Source organism: Capsicum annuum, chromosome 7 (genome assembly GCF_002878395.1).
Source record: "Capsicum annuum cultivar UCD-10X-F1 chromosome 7, UCD10Xv1.1, whole genome shotgun sequence".
NCBI lineage: Eukaryota > Viridiplantae > Streptophyta > Magnoliopsida > Solanales > Solanaceae > Capsicum > Capsicum annuum.
The window spans coordinates 219,725,713-219,741,586 of NC_061117.1; the positions used below are offsets into that span (position 1 = coordinate 219,725,713).

The following is a 15,874-nucleotide window of genomic DNA, read 5'->3' on the forward strand; positions in this document are numbered from 1 at the left end:
GAAGATACGTGACAATCTGGGTCCCCTGGCCTTGAAAATGACAAATAGGACCTAAACTGACTTTTTAAAGTTGTTAAAAAATAATTTTTGAAATTTAAAATTATGTTTGGATATGTATTTTATTTGTAAAATTTTAATATTATGTGAGTGGAAGTGAAATTTCGAATAAAAACTGATCTACGTCAATTTTTAAAACTTAAAAATAAATTTTAAAAAGTTGATCAAATTAAAAAACACTATTTTCAATCTTCTTTTTTTTTAAAAAAAAAAAAAATCAACTCCTAAAATCTATGGTCCAATGACAGCTAGATCACATCCACAATTAGGGGTGTGCAAAATCGAACCGAACCGATAAAAACGTTATTGGGTTAACAGTTTTTTATTGGTTTTATAAAAAATTTTATTGGGTAAACGGTTCGGTTTCGATTTTAGCTTATTGGGTTATTGGTTAAACCGATAACCCAATAAGGATACACTATATTATTGTTTTATCCCTATTTATGTTATATGAATAAATATCTCTCTTATCTATCTATCTATCCATCTATATATATATATATATAGAGAGAGAGAGAGAGATAGACAGACAGACGGACGGACGGACAGACAGACAGACAGTTCAAGTTTTTTCTAATTAACATTCAGTTCAAGTTTGAAGATTCTTGTAAACTAAAATGTATTGCGTAGGATTTTAGCGGTAACTAAGATTCATTTTTTTCGGTTAGTTGTTACTATTTCTATTTTATAAGTATTTTCTTATTGGTTAAACCGAAAATCGAACCGTTAAGGACCAAAACCCGATAAACCGAAACTGATAAGAAAATATCTTATTGGTTGGTTATTGGTTTTACATATTTAAAAATTAAAAATTGATAAATCAAACCAATAATATATAAAATCGAACTGAACCCATCGATGCACATCCCTATCCATAATAATAGAAATAATTATTTGTGGAAACTTAAAGGAAAAAAAAAAACTGACAAATAGTAAAAGAAAATGTGTGCAAAATATCAATGACCAAAGAAAACAAAAAACTCTCTTTTGTGTCCTTAACTTGGAACCACAAATGAATATGACCCCCCCCCCCCCACCCACCCACCACCACCACCCCAAAAAAATAAACACAAATGAAAATGGTACAATACACGGTATTTTTCTTTATGCAAGTTAATTATGTATGACTGTTTGTTAGTCACTATCTATTTTTGTTAACCCTCGGAGAAATTCATAATTACTGTCTACCATAGGTATTTTGTGGTGAGCACTTTGTGATAATATACTCATTCTTCAATAGCTAGCAAATTATATTGAGATATAAATCACACTAGGTAAGCCCCATGCAACGAGCTAATAGACGGGGGTTGAATTCGATTACAGGTCTCCCAGAAGTAAATTTTGTTAAGTTGACAAGATTTATAAAAATAACATAAAAAAATATTCTATTAAAGTGATTAGTCGCGATCAACTTGTAAATAATTGAACACCACTTAAATTACACTTTCTTCGTTCCATTTTATGTGTCATAATTTGATTGGATATGGAGTTTAAGAAATAGTAAGGACCTTATGCTTTTTGCCAAATTATCTTTTATTAAAAATATATTATCACTATTTTTAATCAAGTGGGTTTTATAAGTGGGATCAATGAGGGTAAAAATGAAATTATATAGTTAAAAAATTACCAAATAAAAAAATATGACATTGAATACAAAAGTAAAAAAGGTCTAAAATGCCCTTCAACTATCTAAAATGGTGCAAAAATATCCTTCATCTACCTATTGGGCCTAAAATGTCATTTCCGTCTATCTATTGGGTCAATTTTACCCTTCCATTTAACAACAACCTTTTGGCTCCACCTCAATTATGACATAGCACATTCATATTGGATAATTCATATTAAATTAAGGAAAAATTATAATTTATAGGTAAAAATCTTTTATAATTACATGGTATGGGTAATGTTTTAAATAATTACAATTCATAGGTAATTGTTAGTTAAAATGCAATTTTATGTGGGTCCATTTATACAAATATAATTTGTAATGTATATAATTAAGGCAAATAAGATTTTCTCTCTCATAATTAATATTTTATTCTCTCCCTTAGCCGATTGGAGAGATATGCGGCAAAGATTACTCCTTCAATCTTATTGGATGTTATAAGTGCCAGAAGGTATTCAATCCATATTCTAACTTTTTGCTCGAAATTTTCTTGCTGAAGATTGTGAAAATTTTAAACTCTTTTCCATTGAAATATCAAAACAGATATCTCTTTCTATTTCTTCTCTCAATTTTTCTATAATTTTGTATTTTCAACTACATATTAGCTGTATTTTGTCCATTGAAGATTACCTTGAAACTCTTTTCGTCCCTAAAAACTCGCAGAGATTTGATTTAAAATTTTAATGGTAAATTTTATATATTTACGGATATACAGATTTGTTCTTCTTTACTTTTTCAAGTTAATTGGTCAAGTGTATAAGGACAAAGCCACTTTAAAATTCGTGCAGTAACGGAACTAAAAATTTAGCAAAGGGTGTGCAAAATTTCTTCCTAATTATGTTAAGAGTGTGCAAAATTAAATATTTACTCATAATAGCTAACATTTAACCTTTGTAGACCACGTAATTACTCGACGAAGGGTGTTCATTTGACCACCCTTCATTTAAGGTGGTTCCGCCCATGAATCAGTGATGACCCAATATGCAATTTGAAACAGATTTCAATTCAATACAAAAAAATCAAATGGTAACGGGTCAGTTGCTGTTTTTTATGATTATATATGTTTATGTATTTATATATTTTTTTTAGTATTTGTATATTTGTATGTAGTTGTAGTTGATTATTTATTTTTCAGTTGTATTTGTATATCTATATATAATTTTATTTGTATATATGTTTTTAAATTGTACCTGTATAGCTGTATGTAGTTATATTTGATTATTTATTTTTTAGTTGTATATGTACACCTGATGTAATTGTAGTTGTGTATATGTTTTATAATTGTATTTGTATATCTGTATGTAGTTGTATTTGATTATTTATTTTTTAGTTGTATATGTATATCTGTATGTAATTGTATTTGTATATATGTTTATTAATTGTATTTGTATATATGTTTATTAATTGTATTTGTATATCTGTATGTAGTTGTATTTAATTATTTATTTTTTTAGTTTTATATGCATATATGTATGTCGTTGTATCTGTATATATGATTTTTTATTGTATTTGTATACCAGTATGTAGTTGTATTTGTATATATATATTTTTTAATTGATTTTGTATATCTGTATGTAGTTCTATTTGTTTATCTATTTCAAGTATATCTGTTTTTTTTTTTTTATGTATAGCGTTGGGTTTCAAAAAAATCGTATTTCAAGAATTTATAATAAAAATTTGAATTTGGAACATACCTGGTAAAAATGGTTGTTGAATTATTCCTCTTCCTTCTCTCTAATCTTCCCAAAATAATTTTTTTTAGATTTAATACATGCTTTAAATCACAGATAATGTGCTTTAATGCTCAATAATGAAAGAGTAATTAGTGGGAAGTTGGAGTAATTTAAGGGGATTTACTGCTTTCAAATTTCCCTTTTTATCTCTTGTTCAGTTAAATTATTTATCTACTGATTTGTATAATTCTGTTATATATACAAATAACTGTTACCTACTTTTGTCTATAATTCGTAATTATTGAAACTTTCTCTAGGAAGTTAGTTATAGGTCTTATACTTTACCTAGTTATGAATTTTTGCCTTAAATTAAACTAATTAATTTTATTTCTAAACCCAACCTGCCCAGCCAAATAACCTGAACCCAACTAAAGTTGACTTGTTCCAATTTTTTTTAACAAAAAAAAATCCCCGTTCGTCGATATCTGTTTATCTCCTCTCTTTGAATTATTGAAAAGAATAATATTATGATGAAAGTGAGAAGAACTCTATTTTTTCCTACTAGAAGACAAGGCTTGTCACAATATATTATGAATACATAATGATGAATACAAAAAATAAGAAAAGAAATTAAAATTTAAAAGGAACGATCAACACTTGGTGACGTTGACAGTAAAATCTCTCTACTAATAAAATATTCATAGAAAATTTAAAAAGACCTAATTTTGTGAAAATGTGGCCACAAAGACATTTTCGTCAGTTCTTTCTAAAGACAGCAGTTGCTATAACTTTAGTGTAAAATACAACCACCTGAAGCTTCATTGGAGGCTCTACTTCATTGACGTTATGGCACCACAAAATAAAGTTGTAATGATATTAAAGATTTCAATGTTAAAATAGTTGAGGATAGCTTCACGTAGCTTGAGCATTTGGATTAGGGAATTTTTTTTTTGTTAAAAGGAATTGAAACGGGTTAATTTTAGTTGGGTCTGAGTTATTTGGTTGGGCGAGTTGAATTTTGAGATAAAATTAATTAATTTAATTTAATATGAATTACTCAATAGGAATATGTCATGTCATAAATAAGGTGGGGTCAAAAAATTATTATTAAATGGAAGGATAAAATTAACTCAATAGATAGATAAGAAGAATTTTTGAACACAATAAATAAATGAAGAATATTTTTGTACCATCTTAAATAGTTAAAGAATATTTTAGGTTCTTTTCTGAAAAAAAATAATAACACATCAAATGAGACGAAAGGTTACCAAATATGACTTGTAGACATAACTAGTGAACGAAGCAAATTTGCCAATTTAGGAAAGCAAATCTTCAATTGAAAGACATGTGACAATGTGGTCCCTCTGGCCTTGAAGCCTTGAAAATGACAAATAGGACCTAAAATGACTTTATAAAGTTGTTAAAACAATAATTTCTGAAATTTAAAGTTATGTTTGAATATATATTTTATTTAAAAAATTTAAATATTATGTAAGTGAAAGTGAAATTTCAAACAAAAACTGGTCATAAGGTTGCCCAATACTCCCTCACATTAATCATTTTTTTATACGCATATAAAGAAATTATAAATAAAAATATAATTATACTAATTAATCACTTAAAAATTCTTTTGAGAATTTTACAAATAAGCATAAAAAATTATTTAAAAAAAATTAAGAATAATATGAAAAAAATTAATAAATATATTTTTTATTTAATAATATAATTAATTAATATATTATTTTTTATTAAAATAATTAATTAATATGAGACACAGCGGGTACAATGAATGTTCTCTAGCCTTGAGAAAAACAATTGTTGGTGCCTAATTTGGGTTTAAAGAAAAGGTCATGGGTTAAAAATGTTCTCCAGAGCCTTCTATATTTTTGTTTGGACTTCAATTGTTTTTTTCTGAAGTCATGCGTATAATATATATTGAAGTTTTAGTAGTTGTTTAGTCATGAAAATTAAAATTTCTGAAATTAGAATTAGAGTTAAAGTTGGAGTTTGGAGTAGTGTTTTACTATGAATATAAATTGGAGTTGTTCTTAATTTTTCGCAAGAAAAATTGAAATTTATTTTTATTTTTTAAAATATAATTTTAAATTATATTTAAAATTTTTATGATCGAATACTATAATTTTTATTAAAGTAGAATAATTTAAAAAAAAAATAAAAAAAAGTTCATGATCAAACATCTCCTAAACAAGTCTCACGAAACTCTAGTTCTTAAGGGGTGGTGAGGTGGTGGGAATGGAGGCTGTGAGGATAAGCCAATGGGAGTATGTTGAACAATAAAAAAGAGTTAATTAATATGAAATGTTACTAGTGAAACTTTTTGCTTTTACATTTTTACTTTTAAAGAATTTTTATAGAAAAAAATATTACTTTCTTCATTTTATTTTATATGACATAGTTTGGTTTGATATGATATTTTCTTAAAAAAGAAGAATTTAAATTTGTTATTCAAATTATTTTTTAAATATTTATGTAATTATAAATGATTTCATTAAGGATGAAAGAGATTTTTTTTTAAGTATAAAAAAATAGTAACATTTTTTTAAAGGAGGACTAAAAAATAATATATCACCTAAAGTGGGACCGAGGACGTAAAAAATTTTGATTAATCAAAAACAAAATAAATTGAGAGAAATATTTTTTGCCTCACCAACTACATGGTATATATATATATATATATATATATATATATATATATAGGGAGTTAGGGACACAGAAATTTAACTCAAAACAAAATGGACACAATGCAAATGATAGTTTCAGTATGTTGTGCTTCCATAACAGTTACTTTGTTTGTGTGTCTATGGAGAGTGTTGAATTGGGTTTGGTTCAGACCAAAAAAATTGGAGAAGTTGTTGAGGAAACAAGGTCTAAAAGGGAATTCATACAGAATATTGTTTGGAGACATGAAAGATTCTTCTATGATGATTAAGGAAGCTACCTCAAAGCATATGAATCTGTTTGATGATGATGTAGCTCCAAGGATATTGCCTTTCATTCTTGAAACAATAAAGAAATATGGTATGTATTTGCTTATCACTATATTTTGTTGTAGTTACTGTTTAAGAATTAGTTTCTGGACATGTTTGTTGCACGTGTAACCTAAGACAAATTTTTAACTATGTATACGTATAGCTATAAGCAGTGTTTTATAAGATAGTTTTGGAGCTCACCTTGGGCAAGGCACCTGCAAAATGCGTCGAGGCATAGGTGTGTTGCTTAGTCCTATGGGACTTATGCCTTAAGCGCCCGACTATATGTCCTAAGCACATCTAGCGCTCAACGCTCGGGGCTCCTCTAACACATATTAGGCAAATTATGTATCAAATTTCTTATTTCTCTTAAAAAAAATAATGCTTAATAATTTTTCTAATCTATAGAAATAAGAAGATTGAGAGTAACTCAAATAATAAGTCATTGAAAGCACCATGAGTATGAATATCATCTGAAATTTCTTTTAAAAATACTTAATTACCTGAATTTTACATCTTCACTTATCATTAGTCTTCACATTATTGTCACAAGTCATAAAATTATCATATTTTATCATTTGTAGTACGTCTCAAAATAATCATTATTTTGAAACTGTGGCATTCATATTCCCGTATATGCATCTCTGGTCAATATTTTGAATTATACTTTATTTTACTTGTGTGAATATGCCATGGTTCACTTCAACAATCTCCATTTTGTTAAGGATAAAGTATGCTTGTCTGGAAGTATTGTTGAAGAGTTGAAGACATAATTAAGAAAATCAAAAGTGTGATTTTCTGAACAACTTAAGCTTTTTGATGAGTCGGTCACATACAACGTGATAACTGAGCAAATAGAGGGCCTGGGTTCGAGTCTCACCGTCACACACATACATCTTATATTATGAAGGTGCACTTAAGTGGTCAAACATCGATTGTGATTTAATTGAGAGAATGATCATATCAGCTAACATAATCCAAAATTCTTACCTCCTTCTTGCAAGGTAAGAATTGGATGAAATTGTAATAAAGCTGATTTAGTTATCTTTTGAAGATCACTATATTCATTTTTTTTCTAATTTTTGGTTGTATAAATGTTCTTCAAATTTGTACCACTTGTAGTTAATCGTGAGACATATGGTTGCAGGGAAAAATTCTTTTGTATGGATGGGTCCAAATCCACAAGTATTAATCATGGGCCCTGAGCTTATAAAGGAAGTACTCTCGAAAAACTACTTGTATCAAAAGCCTCGTGGAAATCCATTTTTAGCGTTGTTGGTACGAGGACTGGTAAGTTTTGAGGAAGACAAATGGGCCAAACACAGAAAAATCGTCAATCCCGCTTTCCATCTGGAGAAACTAAAGGTTTGTCTCTGCTTCCCTTCCCCCTTTCCTCCTTCAACTTCGTGATTGGTCAACCGGAAATTATTATGTTCGCAATTCTTAATCTATGATGGATAAAATGCTCGTTCTTGCTTCTCTGGATACTGTATTTTCCTTGGCTTGGACAAGGCATTTAGTCCATGTTGCTATTCCTATTTCCAGGGACGACTACATTTGGTGAAATAGTTTCTTAGATGTATTACAGCAAAATGGATTTATTTATTATAAAGACATTTATCATTTCTGACCTCGCTCCACTTTAATTGTTATTTGAACACTCTTTCGTTTGATTGAATCGGCACTTACGCTAGAGGGTAGTGGTACCAATATATATGTAGTCCTGGTTCTGTTTAAGTGTTGGTGTCATTGACATTTTTCCTCTTTCACCATTTTCTGGAACAGCATATGCTTCCAGCTTTTTACTTGAGCTGTAGTGAGATGCTGCGCAAATGGGAAGACGTTGTTCCAGTTGGAGGCTCTCATGAGATAGATGTATGGCCTGACCTGCAACAATTGAGTTGTGATGTGATCTCTCGGACGGCTTTTGGAAGTAGTTATGAAGAAGGTAGAAAGATTTTTGAACTTCAAAATGAACAAGCTCAGCATCTTATCCAAGCTTCACGATCTGTCTATATCCCTGGATGGAGGTAAACTATAATGTTCTTTAGAAATGCATATTGCTTCCCTACATCTTAACTAATGCAGCATTCTGTTTTTCTGTTTTATGTAATACTATTTCAAAGATTTTTGCCAACAAAGTGGAACAGAAGAATGAAGGAAATAAACAAGGATGTTCGGTCCTCAATTTGAGGTATTATTGATAAAAGATTGAAGGCAATGGAAGCAGGGGAGGCTGACAATAAGGATCTATTAGGCATATCGCTTGAATCAAATTTTAAAGAAATTGAACAGCATGGGAACAAGAAGTTTGGAATGACCATTGAAGAAGTCATTGAAGAATGCAAGCTATTCTATTTTGCTGGCGCAGAAACAACATCAGTACTACTCGTATGGACTCTGATGTTGTTGAGCAAATATCAAGACTGGCAGGCACGGGCCAGAGAAGAAGTCTTGCAAGTGTTTGAGAGTCGTAAACCAGATTTTGATGGATTGAATCGTTTAAAAGTTGTGAGTATTGTGGTTTTATTGGTTCAATTTATCTGCCATGAGTTTCTACTCTCATTGTTATTGCAATTGCTTGAGTTCTTAAATTTTTAAAGTTGGGACTTTCTGATACTAATTTGATAGCGGACCAGGGAGGGGGTTGGGGGGAGTATTTTTCCAAGCGCATGTGAATTTCTTTTGATCATAGGTGGGATGAGACTTGAACTTAAGATTTCTATGTTGGTTACAGGATAGTGCAGTACTCCACCTGTAGAAAATAGTGTAACAACAAAATTGAAAAGAGCTTGGCGAGTAGCCCCAAAATTTCAGGATAAGGGTCGCCTCCTCACAGAAAAAGGTCGCAGCGATCAGGCCCAGAAGACTGTTTACCAAAAAACACAGGTCTTGGCAGAGTCATAAAACCATGTATATATGGGACGTCTTCCCACTCTTGAAGGTCAAAGAAGTTAGTGACCTGATGATAAGGGAGTAGGCGACCAAATCCCCGGTGAACAGTGTCCATAAGCCCGTAACTGCAATATTAAATTTTACATGTCTCATTCATTCTAGATATAATTGAAGGAGGAGCATTTTTATGGCAGGTCAGGATGATCTTGTACGAATCATTATGACTGTATCCCCCAGGAACATCATATATCCGGCGGCTAATAAAGACATTGTTTTGGGAGACCTGTCTATACCAGCTGATGTACAAATCTCTTTGCCAGTGCTCTTATTGCATCGTGATAAAGAGATATGGGGTGAAGATGCAAGAATGTTCAATCCAGAGAGATTTAAAGAAGGAATATCAAGTGCAACAAAGGGTCAAGTCACATATCTTCCATTTTCTTGGGGACCTAGAATATGCATTGGACAAAATTTTGCCATGTTAGAGGCAAAGATGGCTTTGTCTATGATCCTACAAAGCTTCTCTTTCCAACTGTCTCCATCATACACACATGCTCCTCAATCCATAATAACCTTGCAGCCTCAGTTTGGTTGCCCACTTATTTTCCACAAACTATAATTTGGTATCTTGTAAGGTGTCTTTAATTGTAATTTGTAGTTTAGTTTATTCAGGACTCAAATCAGGGCGGAGTTATAATATTAAATAGGGTGCTGATCAACTCAGTAACTTCTTGCTTGAACCTTGGTATTTGTATCAGGAAACCCATTAACTTTGTATGTCTTTTAATGCAGTTTACTATTCGTTGCAACTTGTAAATTTTTATATATAAATTTTGCTCTGCATCAAAAGTATTGACTTTAAATGAACCCCCGGTGAGTGAACTCTACATCCACATTTGTAGTTGGCAGGACACCGGAAATATAAGATGGTTTGGAAAGTATTGACATGACAAGAAACGGTAATCATGGAACGATAAGTAATTTTTTCTTTTAGAAAAATAATGATGGTGTATGAACTAGCTTACGAACATCTCAATTATCATTAATTAGCTACTTGAACAATCCTCTAGTAACCACCAAGTGCACATAGGATAAATGGAGTGTCTTGGTTGAAACTACTTAAAAAAAGGAATTTCTCATGTCTCATTTCACAAAGAATTAGTGGCTTAAGTTGGAGCATAAATATAAATCATACCCAACTTGACATGAAAATATTCCATCTGGATCTTAAATCGTATCATTGTTAAAATGGAAGTTCACTTCGATATGTTTAACTCTTTCATGCTTCATTAATTTGATCACAAACAAATGTAATAGATCTTCATCGATTTTGAATCCAGTTCAATCGACAACTGCAAAATAATCATGCAAGTGACTAGAGTATATGTCAAGTTCAAGAGTTCCTTTGATCTACTGATCGTGTGTTTAATGATAGATGTGCTTATAAACTAGAACAGATGGCGGTTTTAGTTTCTGGGTTATCGTGTTATTCTAGTTTTGGTCCTTCTGATATCTAGCTAAGCACTTTTGATTTTCAATTAAATAATATCTGCTATTTTGATCTGACTTGTATAATATTATCCACAAAAAAAGTTTGAAGTTATACTAAAAATATTAAGAGGTGAAGTCGATAAAATTTGCGTAACTAGATGCACAATCAGTAACAAATGTGGAGAATTTAGATAGTATAAGTGCCGAAAAAGAATTTAACATTTCTGCCTATAATATATTTTCATACAGGGTCAAAAAAGTTCTCTTACGTTGTTATCGGTTCATTTGGATTGAGGAATATATATTTTAGTCATCTGGTCAAAATATCAAGTATTTCTTAATTAAAGGTCAAAAGTGTTTAGTCGCATATTACAGGGATCAAAATTGGAATAACACAATAATTCAAAAACTAAAAATGACAGGGAGGTCAAATCTACAACCCGATAAAACTAAGAAAAAATACATCAAATAAACATCTAAAAATTACACAAACCCACAACTTAAATTTCACTTATTATAAAAAATTCTATCTCGGCAAACATATTACAAAAATTCCATTTTTCTCTAAAAATACATATACATAGCTTCTATGTATATTTCGGCCCTGTTATGTATATGAATCGGCTTTGTTATGTATATGTCGACCTTGTTATACTTGTTATGTGTATAAATTGGTCTTGTTATGTATATGTCGGTCTTGTCATATATAAATGTTTCTATGTATATATCGGCCTTATTATGTATATGAATCGAAAGAGAGAGTAAAATAATTAAGAAAGTAGGAGAAAGTGTAAATAATTCTAATAAAATTGAGATTTATGTTATTTGTACTATAAACAGTTAAGCATATTTTTTTTTTTTGACCAGATAGAATTGAATTACAATTTGGTGTAGAGATATCCTGACGAAAAGAGGCCACAGTGACTGGACCCGGACAAACGGGCACATCAAAATCGTAAGACATCAAATATTATAATATCAAAATTTCAACATAAAATTTTTTAATTTCAATATAATAATTTGATATTTATCAAAAGCAATAGAGGATGACCTCAAGCTTCTCAATATGACATGCATTAATTTTTGTTTTACTAATATCAAAAAATTTAATCTGTCCATCCCTACCAAAAGCAGGACCACCCCAAGCTTGTGGTAAATTTTTGTTTTCTTAGGATATTTGCAAGAAAACCTCTGATATATGTCTTTGATAGTCATTATTGACGTTTTCGTTTTCTTAACTTCCCACAAACATGGTGTTTCCTTAAAAATAAATGTATACTTAATTATTGAAAATGAAGCAAAAATGTTCATCCATTTTTGGGCTCTATAATGCCTCCACGTCCATCTTTGACATCCAAAATGTCCTTCACATCCATCTTTGGACTCCAAAATGTCCTTATATTAAACAACTCCGATGTTTAATTAAAAATGATTTCATTAGTGACATGTCAACTTTTCATTGACTAAAAAAAAAAAATTAAAAACCCCACCCAAAAGTTAATGGATCCATCCAGATTATCTGGAAATTCTAGTAAGCTTCGACAAACTTAATAATCCTTTTGGAATCGATCTATTTAGATATTTTTTTCCATTCTAGTTCTACTACGTGACGGACACTCACCCAAAGATTCTAGAATTAGGCCAAACAAGTAGCTTTCGACAGTGACCAATGTCTACAATTTGTTGGCGATACATATGCTTGAAGGCAAATTTTCTATTAATTTATTGGTACTTGTATTAAGGATCTTTAACTTAGATGAGGAATTCATCCTTGTATTAAATAGGAAGAAGGTGGATAGTAAAGTTGGTAGATAAATGGCCTTAAGATTACAAGAAACTAATGTCATGAGAATTACAAGAAATTAATGGTCATTATGAATTACAAGACATAATATGATAGATAATGGATAAATGAAGTGTTAGAAGTTAAAAGAATTATCAAAATATACTGACACCACTTTCTCCACTCTCTATCCATAAATTATCATGTGAATTAAGTTTTTAATTTTAATATTAAAATCATAATAAACACCAAACAATGGTGATAAAGAAAATTAATACTCTCAACTTACTATAACAGTTGAGTTACCCAAATACTCTCAACTTACTATAACAGTTGAGTTACCCTATAATACTCTCAACTTTCTATAACAGTTTACCCTAATACTCTCAACTTACGGGGAAAAAATTGACAAGACTATTCATTTCCAAAACTATTTTATCATTTGTCCATTAAAATTATTTTTGATTTAATTTTTAGGGTTAGGGTATAAAAACTTGAAAAAAGTTTAAAAAGTGGGGCCCACAGATGGACCAAGGGACCATTTCATCATTTTTAGAACTTTTCAAATTTAATATACTACACTAACACCCTACACTTATTCCAATATCCAAAAAAAAAATTCCTCTCTCTCTTCTCTTCAATTCTCTCAACTCCCGTTTAAGAAACATTTATCCCAAAATTGCCATTTTCGTTTCTTCTTCTTCTCCAGCAGCTAAGGGGTCGTTATTGCATCGTAAGGTTAGTTAAAATTAAGTTGCGATCATTTCTAGATCCATTTAAACGGGTTTCTTTGCTAATCGATTCGTAGAGATGTAGGAAATTTAAATTTTTTTTGAATTTGGTTGATTAAGGAGTTTTGGTTTAGTTCCGATTTTGTTTAGCAAAAAAGTGTTGAATAGTGGGATAATCGTTATTTGAAGAGTTATTTTGGTATTTTGATTCGAACAATGATCTGTTTCTGTTCGTAGACTCGTGGTCTATGAAATCGACCGATGGTCTATGAAATCAGAATGCCCTAGATTGAAATTAATTTTTAGGCGTATGAAATTCTTTTAAAATATGGTTGCTGAAATAGTGGAAATTGAAAGATTAAGAGCTAATTACTTTGATGAGGTGCACTATTATGATTTTTAGAAATTGTTGTGTTTTGATACAGCATGATGGATTTTGGTTCAGTTACTGAAGTGTGTAGTGAACTGTTTGATGGTGGAAGAGTTATTTTGGCATTTTGATTCGAACAATGACCTGTTTCTGTCCGTAGACCCGTGGTCTATAAAACGAGAATGCCCTAGATTGAAATCAATTTTTAGACATATGAATTCATTTAAAATATGATGGATGAAATAGTGAAAATTAAAAGATTAATAGCTAATTAGTTTGATTAGGTGCACTAGTTTGATATTGATACTGCATATTCAATTTTGGTGGGGTATTTCTTAATTTTTTTGGGGGAAGGCGCGGGGGAGGGGGGGGAGGGGGTTTCATTTGAGCATGAAAGGGGGAGGAGGGGGGTTTCATTTGAGCATTGAATTATTTCTGTTAATAGACTTGTGGTCTATGAACTGAAAATGGGATATTTGTTCTGCAGGTGTAGATTGTGTTGAAAATGGGTAAAAAATACATCCTTTCTAAACGCAAAGCCAGTAGCAATAGAAAAAGAAAAGCTGAGACAGTTGGAAATGTCTCAAAAAGGAAGAAAAATAAAGAGTCGATGTCCAAATCAGATTCGGAGTTAAAGGAGATAAGTGACTACGTCGATTCCAATGAAGATGTTGCCAACCACAATTTTAGTGGTGACAGTGAAGAGAGCGAAGATAGTGGAAGAAACAGTGCTGATGGGGATAATGATCCCTTGTCCGTGCCATCTCTTCCAAGGTTCATTTTCGTTGAGCGGTATGACCTTCGAACAATAATGGATGAGGTCGGATCTTTCCTGGCAAGGATATCGGTCAGATCAAGAATGGTTGCTTATCGAGATTTCCAGCAAGTTCTTGTCGACCGAAAGTTGAAGAAAAGATTCAAGCGGTACTATTTTGGACACCTGAGAAACCTGCCGGAACATCTCAAGTTCAATGGGCAGTTGGTCCATTATTTGCTATTGTGACGCATCAAGAACGATAAGATGCGTCATTAGATGTGGTTTCGTGTTAACAACAAGCCTGCATGTTTTGGCTTGAAAGAGTTTTGTTTGATCACGGGGCTGAACTACTGATCATACCCAGTGAATAAAAAATGAAGAAGGCGTTAGCAAAGGGGGAGAATTTTTGCTTTAAGGTAACAAAAAATAAAAACATTACGGCGGCCAACTTGCTACACCTGATCAGAGGGAATAAGCTGAACGAGGACCAGAAGTTTAAGTGTTGTTTACAATGGTTCTTACACACCATGTTGCTTGCAAAGGATTCGACGAAGTTCGTGGACACAAAACTGATTCGAATGGTCAATTCTTTGAGTTTCTCTGAGAATTATCCGTGGGGGAAAGAGACATTTCAACTGACCCTGGACTATCTAAAGAAGAAGAGTGACCTGAAGAAGCAGAGGGAAGTATTTGATGAGAAACAGAAGGCATCCTATGCTCTATTTGGATTTCCCTGGACATTCATGGTATTTACCATAAACCCTTTAGTGAGTTTATCGTAGATTCTTGTTTTATTTATACTATGTCTAGACTCTGAGTTCTTTTTTCACTGATGTACTGCTTACAGGTTTGGATCTACGGGGCCTTTCCTCATCTTGAAAAATTTGCTGAAAAATCAACGGATGAGTCCTTTTCCATTCCTCGCATCCTCAGATGGCATACTACAAAAAGTGACCAGATAATCGAAGGCGACCCATTCAAGTACAAAGAAAAAATTATCGAGGTATGAACTCATTTTTATTATGCAATAATAATACTACTGTTGTATTGAATGTTATGTAATTGTTAATTGATATTTTATAGAATGTGCACCCATACATCATCCCTACTCTTCGTGATATGAAGATGGATTACATGATTTCCCTTGAGCCATATACGGACGAGGTGAAGAATAACGTCCTCGATGGCTTAAAGAAAGAAGGGGTGACTGTACTTATTTCAAATGAGGACAATAATGATGACAGGGATTTGGGCGGTAACCCCGTTGAAGTACGCGCTGGTGATGATGATACTTCGAGCATCCCCAAAGATACAGCGGGCACCTCATTCTTCGGGGATCTTCATAAGCGTGTTGCTGCGCTCGAGAAAGCGGTGTTAGATATTGCTGCCTATATTAGAGAAAAAAGACTGAAGAAAAAGGAACAAGATAAGCGACAACACGAGCAAGGTAACTTTATTCAA

At 31.6% G+C, this 15,874-nt stretch overlaps 1 pseudogene; it reads left to right on the plus strand.

Moving 5' to 3' along the window:
* The first annotated feature begins 6,122 nt into the window (after window positions 1–6,122).
* Window positions 6,123–10,090, plus strand: LOC107878604 (annotated as a pseudogene).
* Window positions 10,091–15,874: the final 5,784 nt, after the last annotated feature.